Consider the following 20796-nt stretch of genomic DNA (forward strand, 5'->3'; position numbering starts at 1 on the left):
TCCCTCTGCGGGGTTCCCTTCTGTAAACACAGAATCCCAGACATGACAGGTCACTTCACTTCCCTTGATACTGAGAGGTCTGAGCTGGCTTCTGGTCAACAAATTGCATATCAAAGTTGTTGGGGTTTCATGTCTCTTTTGTTAACCCTGTTAGCCTCCATGGGCCTAGTTGAATTAACCATTATTAGTATGCAAAGCTGCCACCAGCATAGCTAACAAAGGACAGGGCGGATCCATGGAGCTTTTTTTAGCTAAGTAGGCTGGCTGTGGCAGGTGGAAGGTTTTGCCTTTCTCCTTCTGAGATGCCATGATATACTTTTAGCTATCATATCCCAACTAAATATGACAGTGGGGACGGCACCTGTAGGCTGTGTCCAATCAGAGTAGACAGGTCTAGGTTTATGTCGTGCAGTGAGCATAGGAAAATGTGTGAGGATTAACCCCACGCATTTTCTGCAGGTTGATCTACCATCATTCCATTTCTTTCAAAATTTCAAAAAAGCCCAGGCGAGCACACATCCACTGTGCGTATGGTCGAATTCCTCACACGTTACATGTTCTGACTCATGAGTGTTTAAGTACTTCCAATGTTTTTATATTAATAAGAGGATCAATGAGCTAATACAATTTTATCCCAATCATCACACCAGAGAAGCTGCTTATAAAACCAAGGGAACCAAAGTACAGCCAACCACAAGCTGTAGACACCAGTCATTCCTCAAATCCTTACTTTAGAAGTTTCAGCATTGACATGGAGCAAACTCAATATCTCAGAATGTGTACTTATATTTGGCTGGTAAAATAGTTCCACTATGAAAACATAATTTTGGATCCTTCTAAAAATCCAATTAAATTTGGTTGTTCGGTGGTCACTGAGCCCCACTGTAGTTTCATCAATGTCGCGTTATGTCTGTGCAGGCTGAGCCAATGCCTTACTCAACAAGTTAGCGGCATCATTGATCTTAGCAACCTCTCTGGGCATCTTTTGGAGTCCATTGTCATGCGCCCTGCATCCAAGATAGATTGGCACTCTAGGACACCAAGGGGATAGTCACATAGTTTCTCGTTCATCTCGAACGTCACCCGAAGCCTAACATGAAAAAAGATATTAAATGAAGCGACCGAAGGACACACATAATTTGTGCAGAATCCAGCCACCTCAGCGACATCCACATATCTTTAACCTGACACAGAAAATTTACTGTCACAGCCATTTCTGAGCAAATAATAAGGACACATCTATTCTCTGTACAGAACATCATGGCCGCCGCCGAAAGGTCACCTTCACCCAAAACCTACATTGATATATCCAACTCCGCAAGAGCCTTACGGCTCTCTGTGAACTTTAAGATCAGGCACTCCAGGAAATTGGATTTAACGGTCATGGGGTTTAAATTATTAAGCGGCGCGGCGCACGGCCCAGTGGTCACAGAAATCGTCAACCATGAAGGGGTCAGACTTTTTTTTGGATACAAGAAGAAGAAAGATTTTTGGGTCCTGTCCCACCCAAGGTTTTTTTTCCCCTTTTTGCGGCCGATCATACATTCTCCCTTACATATTGTGATACAGCCATAGATTCTGTCAAATTATGTTTTAACATTGTTTTTTATCAATCGTGATGGAAAAGGATAGGTTCTCAGGTGCTGACACAGATGCGTATAGGCAGGGTATTTGAGTTGTGCCTGCTGGTCATTCCTGATCTAAAATAAGTGGTTGTCATATGGGTGTGCCCTGTGCATGCCCTTGCTTAGCGCACCATCCTGCTTACACCATTCATTCACAATGAGACCTGGATGCCAAACAGATATTTCACATTGAAGGAGGGCTATTCTACCAATATGTGCATTACATTTGGCGACCTCAGGGTCAGGATATGCCTTTTGGGGCTGCTAACGACCCCTCCCCAATGATTACTTCAAAATGGCCAAATTTTATCTGCAAATGAGAATGCATGGTTCTTGCTGTCTGCCCTTTGTAAGGTCTGCTCATGCTGAGGGCATTTTCTTTGCCCTTCCTAAGGCCAGATCATGGCCCAGTCATGTTCTGTGCCTTTTGTAAGGCCTGGTCATGCCCAGGGCATGTTCAATGCTCTTCGTAAGGCCTGTTCATGCACAGGGCATATTCGATGCCCTTGTAAGGACTGGTCATGGCCAGGACATGTCCGATGCCCTTCGCAAGGCCTGGTCATGTCCAGGGCATGTTTGATGCCCTTTGTAAGGACTGGTCAGGCCCAGGGATATTCAATGCTCTTCGTAAAGCCTGGTCATTCCCAGGGCATGTTCTCTGCCCTTCGTAAACCCCGGTCATGTCCAGGGCATATTTGATGCCCTTTGTAAGGCCCGGTCATGCCCATGGCATGTTCTATGCCCTTTGGATGCCCTTCATATGGCCCCGTCATGCCCGGGGCACGTCTATGCCCTTTGTAAGGCCCAGTCATGCCAAGTGCATGTTTGATGCCCTTCATAAGGCCCGGTCATTCCAGGGCATGTTCTATGCCCTTTGTAAGGCCTGGTCATGCCCAGGGCATGTTTGATGCCCTTCATAAGGCCCGGTCATGACAGGGCATGTTCTATGCCCTTTGTAAGGCCTGGTCATGACCAGTGCATGTTTGATGACCTTCATAAGGCCCGGTCATGCCAGGGCATGTTCTTTGCCCTTTGTAAGGCCTGGTCATGCACAGGCATCCTTTATGCCTTCCACAACCATTTGCAAGACAGGATCTGCATGCACTTTCTCAGAATCATGGAGCAAACATTGCTTTCAGACAAAATATGTTAAGCATGTCTTCAGTCAATCACCTTCCTCGATTTAGACCTGGAATTAGATATTAACTTTAGACCCGGAGGCAAACTGCACACAAACACGGAAACCGGGCTCTATGGTTTTAACCCTTGCTTTTTTTAAACGCTGAGAGCTTTGCTTGAGGTCATATTGGGAAGAGTACGATTTAGGATGAGTATTTCGTGTCCTTCCTTTTTAGATGAGCTTGTGGTTATTCGTGGGAGTGGTATCCACAAAGTGTATGTTTGAGGGTGTATTGTGAGAAATGTGTGTGTTGGGAGATGTCTATTTAGTGTTGTGTACTGCTGACATCCGTGGTCAGTTCATGGTTCATTTCACTTATTTTTCTACTGTCCTGTTTGTGTGTGACGTGTATGCAGGTGTAGATGTAGTTAAGTGTAGCCTAATGTGTACAAATAATAACCTTTGTGTGATTAACTTCTGTGTGTGCATGCGTCCTTCCCTCTGCTTCCATGGCTCTCAAGTTGGCACATTTATGCGCGGGCATAAGAAAAGAACCGCGTCTATGTGGTGGTGTCTCTTCTTGTTACATGTACACTTATTTTTGATGTGTATGTTCACATGTAAGCCCCATATTTGATGTATAATGAGATTGAAAAATGTAAGTTATTCGAGAGATTAAACTGAAATGCATTTTCTACTTTTATTCTGGTATTTTGTGATATCAAATGTTTAAGACTTAATGCGTGTTTTGAGTATAATGCACTTTAGCCCAGTGAGGTACATTTTTTTGCACTTTAGCTAATATTGACAAACAAATTTGCACAATACGCTTTGAACTAGGATGCACATTAGCCCGTTCGGGCAAATAGTGGTCGTAGGATATTAAGCAAAGAGCACTTTATAGTTATTTTTTTGCCCACTGGTTTGTAATCAATATGTTTGCACTTTAATTTGCTGTTGATATTCATTAAAAGTCTACATATCGGGTGTTCTGCTTGTGCTGCACCTAATTCAACTGCAGTGGAGAAGATTACTAATTGTGGAGCCATTTGGCCCTAGGGCTATAATATATATATATATATATTTTTTTTTTTTAAATCTGTACATAACACTCTGACAGGTCACGAAAGAATGACAGCACACGCTCACTTATTTCAAGTATGGCTTAATATGATATCATTAGAGTTACTCAGCACTCCATTACAAAATGGCTGCCAGGTTTACAGAACCCTTAGTGTAAATTTAGTCATGTGACTCTTGATGTCAAGTTGTCGGAATAAAAAGTATATCGTGCCTCCTATTGTAATAAATATATTAATATTGGCCTACGCCAAGCTGCTCGAAAGTCACTTGCGAGATCTATGTTACAAGGTCCAGACCTTTAATCCATGTAGGCCGCTATTTTAGGTCAAACCGCCATTTTAGGATTTGTGTGGAAAAGGCACCCTGTGAGCTAAAATGTTGGACGATGTCATTGCAAAATACAACATGGCTGTCTTGACCTCTGTACATCGCTAATGTGTAATCTGCCTGCAGGCTACTTGTTGAGGTCATGAACTGAGACCTCGTCTTACGTTGACCTATGTGTAAAAGGATTACTCGCGCAATGAAACCAATCCATGATAATGTATTCTGTATTGAACAAAGACCATCTGTTCTATTACATTGTATTAGTGTTTAAGAAGACCTGCAATACGAAACTTAGAATACACAGTTAATGCATACGCTTATTGTTACATGTAATAAAGAACAAACCAGTTAGATGCGGTTATTTGAGACTCGGCAACGGACTCTAGAATTGGTGATGTATAAGGTAGACTATTAACCCGAAGAGGGGTTGGACATAGTGCTCACAAAAGGTATAAAAAGCGAATGCATTCTAATGCAGAGTCTCTCACTGAACACACTGAACCACGCTGGAGTTCGTTGTGTTGTACTGAGGGCCGATAGCTATCTGACTTTGCGCTGTTTTGCAATTGTATTCGATAAAGAATAAAGTACTTTGTATGTTCCTTTGTAACCTGTGTTTGGTGTATTTCCTTTTGGGGTACTCAGCCTCGATATTTTGTTTCTGTTTTCACAGTTGGCGCCCGAATTGGGACCCTCAAGATTGATGCCGGATTGTTGAAAGTTGACACTTGCTATCGGACCGGGATCGGACGGTGTAAAAAGTAAGGGGCCCCTGGATGAGACGCGACACCTCAGCAGCGCTGCACGATCCGTTCCCTAGACAACTAGCCTGTGGTCTGAGACGGCATCTTGACCAGGGTCCACTTATCGAGGCGGGCAGATTTGCCAAAATCACCAAACATGAGGTATGATTAGTTAGGTAAGATTCTTAGAAGTACCGATCGGTCCTCCTTAGGTTTGGCCAGGTGAGTCGTGACCCGATTCTTAATTTAACCCTGGCAATTTGAATTTTGGCGCATTGTATCTGCAGACACAATTATTGACGAGGTAACACCAAGAATTTGAGATATGTCTGTGAAATTGTCTACCTGCTTTAGGGAATTATTCCGCAGTGATAGACAATCTTTGGAATTTAGCCGTCCGGCACCACAGGAGGGGTCGCCGGCATGTACTATGTACTGTAAGCATGGCATTGGAAGTATAGTATTTAATGATATTTGGCACAGACAAACCAAACATGTCTCCAAACTTCAGTGGCCAATCAATGGTAGTTTTGAGATCCCTCGCATTGAATATTTGGAGTCAGTATTGTTAAAGAAAAAGGCTAGACCTGCAGCATTTGATGTTTTACAGAATTGGAAAAAAGAAGCGTTACAACAGCTTAAGAATAGAGAGAAACATGCGCGCCATCATAAGACGGTTGCCGAAAAAGCATTATTATATGATCAGGATAAACAGGCTGGGTCGGCTAAAAATATGGAAAGGGCTTTTTCACTTGGTATTCCGAAAATCTATCCTTCCAAAGATCTTCGTGATTCTGATGATTTTTTTGAGAAAATATTAAATGAACAAAGGCCTGGTGCCTCTGCGCCACCTCCGTATGTTCCTCTTCCCACTGCTGTACCTTTTCCTGCTGTTATTCCTACTCTTCCTGCTCAACCTGTGGTTCCTATTCCTCTAACTGTTGTCCCTCCACCTGCTCCTCTGCCTCTTCCTGTCGCACCAGTTATAGCATCACCATCGCATTTGCCTTTCCCCTCTCTTCCAAGGGGTCTTGGGCCGCTTGTAATCGATCATGGTGCAGGCTCGAAGGTTGTCACTCGCAGTACTGTACCTCCGGAGAAGAAACGTGAGTTAATTGCATGGGCTAAACATTGTATGGAGAAGGATGATCAGGCTAGTGTTTTTTCTACACTTTTTAATACGGATATATTTCCTGAGAAAAATGTTTTTATTAAAGGTTTGGGGATTCAGTTATGTATAATGTGGGGAAGATTAAATAATGCGGATGTTCCGCAAGGGTTAAGGGATCTAAATACTTTAGCACTTACCAGAGATACTATGGAGAAGGTAAATGAGCATGTCGAAAGGTTATTTGAATATAGAAAGGAGTTAGAAAGGATACAGAATGAGGATGATGAAGAGGAAAGTATGTATGTACAGAAACGGTACCTTCCGTGTCGTAAATCGATATAGGAGGAAATGCGAATTTGTAAGAAAGATGCGATTAGATGGATTTCAGACATATCGATAACTCCAGTTGAGGTATATGACACATATAGTCAATATACGCTGGAAATGCAGAGAAAAGTGATACAGGTAATGGTAGAGTACCTGCAAGATGAATGTGTAAAGAGGAAGATTAGTTGTCCCACAGAGTTATTGAATATTTATAAGAGAGCTAGCTTTTTCGTTTGACACTTCTTCGACTGCTTTAGCGCTCGATTTGGCTCTGTTGCTTAGTAAGAGTTCGGAGTTGCCTACATCTCAGTTGCCTATCAGAGATGTTCCTCCGACATTTGTCCCGAAGGTTGAGGTTGCGGCCGATGCTGCACGAGGTATAGTCGCTGTGGACATTCCCACACATTATGTATCACAGTTTGTTCACGTCCCGTTTTCACGACAGGAAGTGAACACCATTAGACAGTCTATTCCTGATATTACGAAAAATCCGACAGGGTTCTATAAAGAGATGGAATCCGTTTTGCAATCCTCAGTGTTCACCTTGGGTGACATTGATTTGTTGTTTCCAGTACTCCTGCCCGTAGATTTGTCGAAACAAGTTAGAACTATTGACGATGTACCTGGGTTGGGAGATAAATGGGCAAATTTAACTAGACTCGATGGGGAAAGGCCAGCTGGCGAAAGACCACAACAGGTGATATTACCCTTGCCTGATAGAATCATTGCTAAATTAAAAACCATAATTCCCGAAAAAAGAATTATATGGGATAAGCTTACGGCCTGTGTCCAAGGAAAGTCTGAGGGTGCTACTGAGTTCTTTAATCGGTTCGAACAGGTATTTTCGGATTTCAGTGGACAAGACTTAGGCACAGAGTCTGGGAAAAGGTTATTTGTGGAAAAAAATGTGTACGTGGATTGCTGCCTGACATCCAGTCACAGATTATGTCCCCTGAGAGCGCTTGGCAGGCGGAATCACAATCAGAAGTACTGCATATGGCTCAGTACTATGAGAATCGTGTCAAAAATGAAAAATACAGGATTGAAAAACGGAAAGGTGATTTAAAAACAAAGGTGCTATTGCAGCAAATTGTTAGAGGCCCCAGAGGGGGTAACTCTCGGGTTAGAGGTCATTATGTCCCACAGGGGAATGTGCCCTTGGGTCCTGTGAACATTAATCAATGTGCTTATTGTCGATGAGAGGGCCATTGGCGAGCACAATGCCCCGTCCTTCAACAGAGGTCAAATAATAATCTGGGTAGGCGATCTAGAGGTCGCCCGGGCATGGGGGGCCCTGGTAGAGGTCAGTTTACACAGGACCCTCAACAACCTTTTTCACAGGACAATCAGACTCCGAGTGTGGATACTAGGAACATTTTCTATGTTCGATGCATCCTTCCGCTGCATATTTATCCGAAGAGCTTCCTTTTGACAATATTCTGTTTCGTTAGGCTTGCCCGAAGCAGGGTTTGGAACCTACACCCATTCCCATCAATCAGAAAGGTCCCTATGTTGAAATGATAGTGGGAAATAGGAAACATCAGTTTTTGATAGACACTGGAGCGCAGAAGTGTTCCATTGATCGTTCACGGGTTCCAAACGTTCCACTGTCAGGGCAAACCAATGTTTCTGTAGGGTTTTCGGGTACTCCAGTTATTTGTCCGGTCTCTATGCCGTGCCTATTTCTTTGGGTCCCTTTACGGACCAGTGTCCTTTTCTATTGACCTCGGATTGCGGGGAAAACTTGCTGGGATTGAACTTGCAGTGATTTATTGTTCTTCTGATGGAGTACACTTGACAATTTCACCGCAGCAATCTTCCGCCTCGCAATTTCTGACTAGACCTTTGCCTCCAGAATTAATTGATGTACCAGAGACCTTATGGGCTGTTGACGACAATGATGTCAGAGGTTTGCAGATTGAGCCTGTTAAGATAGTTTTGAAACATGGAATTGAGCTGCCACGCATTCCCCAATATAAGATTTTGGTTGAGGGCGAGCGAGCTTTGAAATGTATTGTTTCCGATTTTGTGCACCGTGGTTTGATTGAAGAAATTTCAGGAAGTTTGTGTAATAGTCCGATTTTACCTGTGTACAAGAAAGGCGATAATGTAATTCCATTTCATTTTATAATTGATTTACGCGCCATTAATAAAGTTGTGGCACCGCAATTTACAATTGTACCTGATGTGACAACGATCTTAACCATGATTCCAGCTACAGCTACTTACTTTAGTATTGTGGACCTAAAGAATGCGTTTTTTAGTATTCCTATACAAAAGGATAGTAGATATTTGTTCGCGTTCACCTTAGGGGGCGCTCGTTTACATTTACTCGTACACCTCAAGGGTACACAGAGAGTCCTAGTATTTACAGTAGGGCTTTGAAAGAACAACTTGATGCCCTTCAATATGCCCTGTACTTGTACTTTGCTTCAGTACGTTGAAGATTTGCTTCTGGCTGCAGACTCTGAGAGTGCTGTTAGGAGGGCACCGTGTTATTACTTATTCATCTAGCTAAGCATGGTCACAAAGCTTTGCTTAAGAAATTTCAATATTGTTGCCAGGAGGTCACTTATTTAGGCTATCTCCTGTCAAAGGAGGGAAGAAGATTGACACCTGAAAGAATAAAACACATTTCTGGCATGTCTGTCCCAAATACGCAGAAGGAAGTTAGGGCCTTGATAGGTATGGCTTCTTACTCTAGGTTGTGGATCCCAAATTTTTCACTAGTGATAAAACCGATGTTGGCCTTGACGTAGAAGAGCATTTCTTCGCCGTTGCCATGGACTTCCGAAAACCAGCAATCATTTGACTTGCTTAAGACTGCATTATGCTCTGCACCAGTTTTGGGCACACTAAACTATGAAAAGGCCTTCGTATTGTTTGTGCATGAACGTGATGGATGTGCTTTGGATGTATTAATGCAGGAGCATGGAGGGAAGAATAGGCTGTGCGGTTACTATTCCTCCGCCCCTGATCCTTTAGCATGCGCTTTGCCAAGAAGTTTGCGTGCTGTCGCTGCTGCTGCTGCGTATGTAAAACAGAGTGAGGGAATGTTCCTAGGCCAGGATTTGACCCTGATGGTGCCTCACTCTGTAGATGTTCTATTGAACCGAACTCAAACACAACACCTCACTTCCGCACGGTTGACGAGATACGAATTGATCTTGTTTGACCCTCACATTCAAATTAAGAGGTGTTGTGTTCTTAATCCGGCTGAACTCCTACCTTTCCCGCAAGATATTACTTGCGGCGATGAAGATTCACCTGATTGTTTGTATACGACTGAGCAGGAAACAAAGGGCAGGATTGATTTGAAAGACACCCCTTTGGATAATCCACAAGGAGAGCTGTTTTGTGATGGCTCCTGCTTTAAACTACCGGATAGTACATCCACAGCTGCGTATGCAATCACTACCTTGAGAACGGTTGTGGAAACTAAGAGAATTGCGCACAGGCCGCAGAGATTATAGCATTAACCCGAGCTTGTGAAATTTCCAAAGGGCTTGCAGTAAATATATACACTGATAGTCAGTATGCCTTTGGGGTGGTTCACAACTTTGGGAGACTTTGGTCGGAGAGAGGATTCCTAACCTCGCATGGTACTAAGATCCAACATGGCACCCTAATAGTGCACCTACTCTCAGCACTTGCGCTTCCTACCCTGTTAGTAGTTGTAAAATGTGCAGCACATTGCAAGATTGTAGATAACATTGGAAAAGGGAATGCTTTTGCTGATCAAATACCTAGACAAACTGCCACTGATCTCTTTACGGAGATATATGTTTCTAGGGAGACTGAAAATGCTAATGTGATGGATGAGGGAGTGGGATCTGTACCGGATATCCAAGCCGATGCCACAGTAGAAGAAGCCAAGAGGTGTGCTGTGGGCTTGGGAAAACTTGATGACGATGGGTGTTGGGTGGACACGGTGGAAGGGAAATGGTTGCTCCCCGATGCGTATGTGCTAATGATGGTTGTAATGACACATGGTCCTACGCATGTGTGTGCTCAACAGATGACGAAAATGTTAGAAAGAGTGGGGTAAATGGCAACATTTCAAAAATTGCTCAGCACTATGTCCAGAATTGTATGATTTGCCTACAACATAATGTGGGAAAGGGGACAGCAACCCTGAGGGGAAGTTTTGGGCCACCCTCTGTCCCAGTTGAAGTAATTCACTTTGATTTCATTGAAATGGAGCGATGCAATAATTTAAAATATGTATTGGTAGTCATTTGTGCCTTTAGTAAGTGGGTTGAGGCTTTCCCTGTTAAAGATGCCACAGCTATGACCACTGCGAAAACTATGTTAAATGAGTATTTTCCCCGGTTCGGTTTGCCGAGAGTAATCTGGTCGGACAATGGTCCACACTTTGTCGCTGCTGTAATCCGACAGATATGTACAGCGTTACAAATTGACAAACGGTTCCATTCGGCCAGGCATCCTCAGAGCGCATGACTAGTAGAAAGACACAATGGTATCATCAAGAACAAACTCGCTAAGACGTGTGCCGGCACCAAACTAAAATGGCCGGACGCCATACCGATTGTGTTATTAGCGATGCGTACAACCCCTCAAACTAAGACTTAGCTCTGGAATTTGCCAAAATGTCGAAAATTGAGAGATATCGAAAATGTATTACTTTCAGATTATTGTAGCCAATTGACTAAAAAACCTGTATTTGATTTACCACCAGGTACGAGAGGCCTTACCTGTGCGGTACGAAGGCCCGGGCCACGGCATACGACCTGGGAGCTGGGTGCCCACTAAGTCATTTGAGCGCCCCCTCCTGCCTCGCTCCTCGCTGGCGTGGGCCGTTCCAGGTCTTGTTGGTCACCCAAACAGTGGTGCGGGTAGCTGGCCGAAAGAATTGGATTCACGCGTCACACATCAAGAAGCTTCACCACCCTGTGCCACACGTTACAGAAGAAGCAGAACCCCTTGCTGATACTGCAACCAATGATCCCAAAGCAGTAAACAGCACCGAGAGTGTGTCGGAGAATATCTATAAGCCCGAGAGGCTTGGGGAAGCTGCCATTTTGTTTCCACACTCTCCACCGATTTTGCACCCGGGAACGGCTGTATCAAACGCAGCCCCTTTGTTTGTCCCGGATACGTTGCTTCCAACGGGAAGTGACGATACATTGCTTCCGGATCAATCAGTGCCAGGAACAACCAGATATCACTTGTGTCCAAGGAAATAGACATACGGCACGGTTCGACTGTGCATTCAAGAAAGGAAAAGAATAATCGAGGGCTTACTTTTGCCCAAATTTGAGAAAGGGGATTCTGTTGGCTAGGGTTTTGGAAAGGACACAGAAATTGCCCGACCGGGGGGATCGCCAGCAACAAACATTGGGATTTCCGTTTGAAAACTGCAATGCCTGCTACCGCCGCCACTCGTATTGGACTTGCAAATAAGGGGGTGACCAACAGGGACAATGAACAAAATGCCTGGGCCCCGAAAACGTACTGCTGTATTTTTGTAATAATATTTGGTTTTATAATAGGCACTGTTGTAGGCCTTTGGTATTTAGAAGAAGCTTATCCTTTAGAGGTGGTTCACAACTTTGGGAACCACCTCTAAAGGATACTTTGTCCCCTAGAGATTCCCAGCACAGACAAAAGTATCATAATAATACTCTGTTACTTATTATCAACGCTACGCATGCAATTTTTAATAGGTCCAATTGCTGGGTCTGTTCACATTTACCGCAACACGGGGACAAGGGGCTAGGTTGGTATATTCATCCTTTATGGTTGACAACTGCTTGCTATGCTTCTCTTAGAGCACTGTTCTTTGGCCGATGGAATGATAGCGTCTCAGGGAACTTTGATGGCACCAATTTGAATAGTTTTGAGAAACGTGTTTTGCCTCCCCTGGGATGCTCTCTGTTTTCGAATAGGAGTAGACCAAATGTTGCTTCTATTAGGCCTTCTGATAGACTGTCTCATCCCTTTCAATCTTTGCTTTCTTTTAAAATGTCTCTGATAGGCAATAAGGATGCCGTGCCTCCTTCTTTCACTGTTAACCATAGCCCCGATTCAGTTTCTTTCTGCATAAAGAGGAATGGCACTCGGTCAATGGGAGATTTTAAAGGTTGTGCCAACATAGCAAATTTGACTGGTTCGCCTACATACAGACCTTTGTATGTGGGCGAACCTGTCTATTTTGTTTGCGGTAATATTGCGTTTCCCTGGTTGCCCAGGGATTGGCAGGGAAACTGTTATTTAGATATCCTGTTACCTGGGGTGTTCATAGTGAGTACTAAAGAAGTTTCGAAGGCTCGTCCACGGCGGGATGAGAATGGTGATACCCCAGCACAAGTATTGGGAGACATAGCAAAATCAGTTGTGCCATTTTGGGCGCAGATAGCGAATTCAGAAGATATTAGAAAACTAGCGAGAGTACTGGAGAGAACCACCAACCGGACCACAGATATACTCTACAGTATGACATTAGAGCAGAAAGCAATAAGATTAGTAGCACTTCAGAATCGAATGGCATTAGATGTCATTCTAGCTGAGCGTGGTGGAGTATGCAAATTAGTGGGGTCCGCTTGTTGTGTTTTCGCACCAGATTCCTCCCCAACTTTCTTCAAGTCAATACAAAATCTGCACGTCCTTGGTTCTGAAGTGCATGTTCCTGAGGGAAACTGGGATCTAAGCGCTTGGTTCTGGAACTTCTTGCGATCTTGGGGTTGGAAGGTACTTTCGGTCTTATTAACTATTTTAGGAGTTCTCTTGTTCCTTTGTTGCTGTATTCAGTGTCTGCCTGGAATGTGTTCGATGCTAGGGGGATTTTGTGCACAAGCGATAAATTCGATAAGACATGAAGTGTATGTCTCAGACAAAACTTCCAAAGAATATGTGTTAAAAGATATATTAGTAAAAGACCTAATGGCAATAGATATTTCAGATAGTGATTCAGGGTACATGGATACTGATGCATGGAGTTATTCGTAAGGAGACCCAAAATAGTTTTTAGCACTTGGCATAGGCCAAAAGGAGGGTTTGTCGGAATAAAAAGTATATTGTGCCTCCTATTGTAATAAATATATTAATATTCGCCTACGCCAAGATGCTCGAAAGTCACTTGCGAGATCTATGTTACAAGGTCCTGACCTTTAATCCATGTAGGCCGCAATTTTAGGTCAAACCGCCATTTTAGGATTTGTGTGGAAAAGTCACCCTGTGAGCTAAAATGGTGGACAATGTCATTGCAAAATACAACATGGCCGTCTTGACCTCTGTACATCGCTAATGTGTAATCTGCCTGCAGGATACTTGTTGAAGTCATGAATTGAGACCTCGTCCTACGTTGACCTATGTGTAAAAGGATTGCTCGCGCAATTAAACCACTCCACGACTATATATTATGATAATGTATTTTGTATTGAACAAAGACCATCTGTTCTATTACATTGTATTAGTGTTTAAGAAGACCTGCAATACGAAACTTAGAATACACAGTTAATGCATACGCTTATTGTTACATGTAATAAAGAACAAACCAGTTAGATGCGGTTATTTGAGACTCGGCAGCAAACCCTTGAATTGGTGAACGTATAAGGTAGAATATTAACCCAAAGAGGGGTTGGACATAGTGCTCACAAAAGGTATATAAAGCGAATGCATTCTAATGTACAGTCTCTCACTGAACACACTGAACCACGCTGGAGTTCGTTGTGTTGTACTGAGGGCCGATAGCTATCTGACTTTGCGCTGTTTTGTCATTGTATTCGATAGAGAATAAAGTACTTTGTACGTTCCTTTGTAACCTGTGTTTGGTGTATTTCCTTTTGAGGTACTCAGCCTCGATATTTTGTTTCTGTTTTCACAACGTGACCTGTCAGAGTGTGGAAATTAAAGACGGCCCGTTATACAGCAATACAAATTTTGTCTGCGGAAATACCAGAAAGGATGGAACGTGTGGCGTTAACTTTAAAAGGCAGAATCTACGATAAATTGTTCAATAAGCCCATGTTGGTTTATTGTTTAATGTGGTTTTAATGGTTAAGTAATATTAAAGTTTGTCTACACCTTACATAAGACTGCGTGCTCTCATAAATTGGTGTTCACCCTTTTGTGCTTTTTCCTATGCCAGCTATTTATAGCATTAGTAGGTGAACACACTTATTCAAATATCTGCATGTATGTGCATGTTTCCATGGTCCAGGGTTTGTATCCTTTTTTTAAAGATCGTCAGTGAGGTATCTTGTATAAATTGTCTGTAGCTGGGATGTGTGTATCACTTTGTGCGCAGCAACAGATTTTATGACATGGCACACTTCAGCCAGCGACTTCTTACACTGACACTGAAGTTGGCGCACAATAAAAATGATTTTTAAAATTTTTATTTGAACCCTAGGTTCTTTCTTGAGAAGGCACTCAACCCGTCTCACACCCACCTTAACAAATAGCGCGTGTCGCAATGGACCATGAACCAGGCCGGTGTGTAACAATGAAATATTTATTTATTTTTAGAATTTAAATGAACAATCAGAGCAAAACTAAATTTCGGGCAGCACCCACCGTGGTGTGGCAATACAAATGCAAAACCTTATAGCATGGTTAAATCAACTTTCTAACATCATCTACATAAAACTTTAATAGAAATGGAAAAAATCCTTCATAATCATAGATGGCACATCTGTTAAGGACTCCCCCTGCACCACTTCCCAAAACACCTGCTGACTAAATTTTATGTGAATGGAAAGCAGTGGCAGGGAGTCAGTAAGAAGAGGGAAAAATCGATTTTTAACTTCAACCCACCACCCCAGAATCTGAGGCAAAAAACAAAAAATGAAAAACCTGAAAATGAGCAAAATTGCATACTGGGATATTACTGGTTACTTATAGATCAGTTCACACTTGAGGTAGGATAGCTAGGACAGAAATTCATGAGATTGCGCTAAAGAGACGAGGAAGCTTACAGGCTACTGATCAGGGCACTAAAGCAACTTTAACACAGGTCAGAAAATCGATTTTGGGAAGGAAAACAATGCAGCAGAAATCACACGTGGCAGAATTGCAATTTCTTATTTCAATCGGGCTTTAAACTGGCACACAGCTAAGAAAATGGGCTTAGCAGTCAAAATCAGAACTCGGTTTTTGGGATGAGGAACAAAGGTACAGAACAGATAAGATACTAAGGCGAAGGGATGACTCTTTATAAGATGATAGTTTGGGTTTTTCTATAGGAAATGCAAGTTGGATTTTAATGAGAAGCAAAATACACAGGCACATTTGGTTTTGGTTGCACAATGAATAGTTCTACTGATGCTATATTTTGATGACTATATTCTTAAGGAAAGACACTGCACGCAAGGGGGTTAATTTCAAATTTTAACCAGCTTGCACTACGCACCTCCTTATGGAGGAATTCATTAATTTATTTCGAAAGGGTATTAAGGACTTACACAGATAACTGACATTATTATAAAAGGAATACACTAAAATATATGGACTAACACAGATTATTCTAAGAAAAGGGTGAACAGAGGTTACTGTCAATTTGGGAAATGACTAGGGTTTTTATGGGATTATAATAGGATTTGAACAGGATGCAAGGTAAAAGAGATGGATAAGCAGTTTTTGGGGTACTGGGCGATGGTGTACTTACAAGGTACACTTGAGTTTGGTAATTTGGACAGCCAGCAAGGTCTCTGGACACTGGGGCCAATTATCTGGTCACTGGGCAGCGGGTCAAGAGATCTGGTCACTGGGACAGCAGGGCTCTCCTGGATAGGAACAGCTGGGCATGGTCTAGTCACTGTGGACAGCGGGATGGGTCAGCTGGGTAGAGGGTCTGGTCACTGCATTCTCTTAAAGGGGATCAGCGGCCTCTCCTCTTTTCTCCCCGGATTATTGGGTATTCCTGTGTCTGAATGGGTGGTTCTGCCTGGATCTAGATGGTCCTGCCTGGAAGGGTGCAGCTGCCTCTGAAACTGGTTTTGGAATCTTGGAATGTTGAATGTTGAAATGTTGAATGACCCTTGTGTCTCCCTGTCTCCCCCTTAAATAGCCAGAGTGACCTCATAGAATTTTACAATAGGGGGAAGTACTCTGGACTTACCCTTAAATGAGATAGGCCAGGCTACAGATGTTCCATCCTCCCTCCAGGCTGATTGGTTCAGGGGAAGTGATCTCATTTTATGTGTGTGCAATGTATGACTCCTTTTGTCTCACAAGCCTATTTGTTTTCAAAAACGAGTTATGGAACAAAACTTTATGTTTACACTACTCAGCATCATAAAAAGCAGAAATGCAGGTCCCATATTTCACAAGGCATGGGCCAGTTCAAACACCACTTCTGTGTGATGATGCATCGCCCTTTGGAACAATTTCACCATTTTCAGGAGGAACACAATGTCTACAATGCTGCAAATGGCTACACAGATGCATACTAGTATTTGGCATATTTTCCTCAAGTTTAATGTCTGTGCCATTTATGCTTCACCCAGAAATGCATTTGTCCTGCCATTCCCGTTCCCCAGGTGCCAGAAAGATACAAATAGGGCCTCATTATGACCCTGGAGGTACCCACGCCACTATTCGCGACATGGCTACCCCCATTCCGGGTACCGGGTCTTGGTTCCCTGAATGGGGAACTACCGGGCCATTCCAACCTTGGAGGGCCCGGTATTTCCCCATTAAGGGAACCCGGACCCGGTACATTCCCATTCCCATTCAAGCCCCCATAGGGCTCAATGGGAATGGGGAGGATGCAAACAATGGGCCCATTAATAACGGGCCTGTTGTTTGCATCCTGGTCTGCTCGCGGGACCCGCTACGGATATTTTACCAGTCATCCTTACCGGGTCCCACAAGCAAACCTCATAATGAGGTGGTAGGGGGTAAACAGGGCCGGAAGCTCTACCGGCCTCGTTAAACCCCCACCGCCAGGGTCATAATGAGGTCCATAGTCTCATTGTGCTTGTTCAAACATCCCACTAAATACTAGCATCATATTGAAGTCTTGCTTATTTAGGGTGCTGGGCAAAATGTCTTACTGTACAACCATTTTTAAAATCAATGGACCAGATTAGTCCCTTGTATGGGCGGTCCTTACACTCCCCCAGCAAAATTGTCTCCCCATGGTTCAGCCTGACCAAAGGGTTTCCATGACTCCCCTTTAAAACCATCCATTGGGTGTTGAGAATGAATGTAGAGGAAATCACACCTCCCAGTGAAAATGCTAGTTCCCCTTGGTTCATTTGTTCCATTCTGTAGGGATGCCGGCAAAACTGACGAGGCTGCGAACTTCCACACCTTGGCCCCTTTCACATGCCCTTGGGGGCTGGTCCACTTGGGGAAGTAATTATTTTTCCCATGGGAGGCAGTACCCCTTTGAAGTAAGTGCCTGAGCCAAGCCAGTTCTGTTGGTTTTCCAAGTTCTTTTTTTCTTTCTTTCAACAGAAACCAAGTCTTTTGGGGAATAAATATCATGGACATTGTAGTGCAAACCCCCAAATTCAATCACATATCTGTGCAAGGCAGGGCATCATTTAACATTTCACTTTCAAAAGGCATGCTCCTGCTTTGCAAAATCACTGTTTTACACATCGGTTAACTTTTCTTTTATGTCACTGCCTGAAATGCGGATTCTGCCGCGCATATTTTCACTTCAATTTGCCTTCTGGAGGACTTTTAAAGATGCAGTCAGTTTCTGGACACATAATGATATACTGCCAAGCATCTCTTTGAAATTGACATGAGAAAAAGAAACACTGCATTATTTCTTTCATTCACAGCAGTTTATGCACGCTGGTTCATAGCAAATGATAACACAAGCCGTGTTTAAGTGGCAATGTAAATTATTTGCCTTTAAAATGATTTCCCAGTACATCAGCTCTTCTGGTACTCCGCAGAAGTAAAGCATGCCAAGGTGGGTTTTCATGAAGAGCAGAACTTTGTGATTTTTTAAAATGAAATCAAGAGCAAATTTCAAATCCTTCTTGGATGTCATGAGTGCAAGTTCAGTATTCAGAAATCAGAACAGCAAATGTGGTGCCGTTCTGCATGTAGGTCATTTTCAGATGGTTTAAATGGAGGTAAAATAATGCAGATCACTCTGTTTGGTGGCATTCTCATATTCAGTGCTCGCCACACATATGTTCCATGGAAGAAAAGCGCAGCTGTTTTTCTGCATTATTTCCATGCAGTTTTTATTTGAAGGCAATTTCTGCAAGGGCCTAAATGCACCCCACAGTGCCTTCCTGTATGTATGTGTGTTTTCATGTAGGTGTAAATGTGTATTCATACTTTCATTCTGTGTTGTATCCACATGCTCTTGAATTCTGAGACCATGCCTGGTGTGTTGGTGATTTTAAATATGTGTGTGTGCGTGTGTTTTAGCCCATAAGTCTGTATATTTTGAGGCCTTGTGTGTGTGTGTGTGTGTGTATGTGCATGTGAGAGAGTGATTCCCCGTGGGATGTTACATTTTTGTTTGAGCCCCTTCTCTTTGATGGAGTAGCAGTGGATGACACAGATGGTTTGTGACTGATGGAAGGTCTGTCTAGGCATAATGCTGTGGTTGCATTTTGGCACCTTCTCTTTTTTTTAATATAACACTTTATTGGTTTTTAAACATCTATATATTTGATTATACAATGCATAGGGCAAGGCCAAACAAAGAAACAAAGAAACAAAGCACAGTTCCATTACTTCGTAGTTGTGGTCAGTATCACACATACCATATTCAATATCATACGTCCACGTATTGGTATCACTTCATTTAGTCATTGTGCATCGGCACATTTCTGCCACATTTGACTTGCCTTTCCGGGGCAACCCCTGGGGGTGTAGATACGTTGTTCCATTAGCATGCACATGTCCACATCTGTAACCCAGTCTGCAAAGTGTGGGGTGGTATCAGAAGGCACCTTCTCTTTGACGGAGTACCAGCGCATGAGACCATTGGTTTATGACTGATGGAAGGTCTGTCGAGGCATAATGCTGTGGTTGTATGCTGGCACCTTCTCTTTGACGGAACACCAGTGCATGAGACAGATGGTTTATGACTTATGGAAGGTTGTCAGTAAAGTGTTTTTGTATAAATTGTCTGCAGCTGGGATGTGTGTACCTGTTTGTGCGCCTTCCTTTATTAGTGTGTGTGTTTTCATGAAGGTGTAAATGTGTCTTCATACTTTTATTCTGTGTTGTATCCACGTGCCCTTGAATTCTGAGACCATGTTTGGTGTGTCAGTGATTTCAAATATGTGTGTGCGAGTGTGTTTTAGCCCATGTGTCTGCATATTTTGAGGCCTTGTGTGTGTGTGTGTATGTGAGTGTTAGAGAGTGATTCCCCATGGGGTGTTTCATTTTAGTTTGAGCTCCTTCTCTTTGATGGAGTAGCAGTGCATGAGACATATGGTTTATGACTGATGGAAGGTCTGCCTCGGCATAATGCTGTGGTTGTATTTTGGCACCTTCTCCTCTTTGATGGGGTAGCAGTGGATGACACAGATGGTTTATCACTGATGGAAGGTCTGTCTAGGCATAATGCTGTGGTTGTATTTTGGCACCTTCTCCTCTTTGATGGGGTAGCAGTGGATGACACAAATGGTTTATGACTGATGGAAGGTCTGTCTGGGCATTATGCTGTGGTTGTATTTGGCACCTTCTCTTTGATGGAGTCGCAGTGGATAACACAGATGGTTTATCACTGATGGAAGGTCTGTCTAGGCATAATGCTGTGGTTGTATTTTGGCACCTTCTCCTCTTTGATGGGGTAGCAGTGGATGACACAAATGGTTTATGACTGATGGAACGTCTGCCTCGGCATAATGCTGTGGTTGTATTTGGCACCTTCTCTTTGATGGAGCAGCAGTGGATAACACATATGGTTTATCACTGATGGAAGGTCTGCCTCGACATAATGCTGTGGTTGTATTTTGGCACCTTCTCTTTGATGGAGCAGCAGTGGATAACACAGATGGTTTATCACTGATGGAAGGTCTGTCTAGGCATAATGCTGTGGTTGTATTTTGGCACCTTCTCTTTGATGGAGCAGCAGTGGATAACACAGATGGTTTATCACTGATGGAAGGTCTGTCTAGGCATAATGCTGTGGTTGTATTTTGGCACCTTCTCCTCTTTGATGGGGTAGCAGTGGAAGACACAAATGGTTTATGACTGATGGAAGGTCTGTCTGGGCATTATGCTGTGGTTGTACTTGGCACCTTCTCTTTGATGGAGTAGCAGTGGATAACACAGATGGTTTATCACTGATGGAAGGTCTGTCTAGGCATAATGCTGTGGTTGTATTTTGGCACCTTCTCCTCTTTGATGGGGTAGCAGTGGATGACACAAATGGTTTATGACTGATGGAAGGTCTGCCTCGGCATAATGCTGTGGTTGTATTTTGGCACCTTCTCTTTGATGGAGCAGCAGTGAATAACACATATGGTTTATCACTGATGGAAGGTCTGCCTCGACATAATGCTGTGG

This window comes from Ambystoma mexicanum, chromosome 13, assembly GCF_040938575.1.
Source record: "Ambystoma mexicanum isolate Mex_15411 chromosome 13, UKY_AmexF1_1, whole genome shotgun sequence".
Classification (NCBI taxonomy): Eukaryota; Metazoa; Chordata; class Amphibia; order Caudata; family Ambystomatidae; genus Ambystoma; species Ambystoma mexicanum.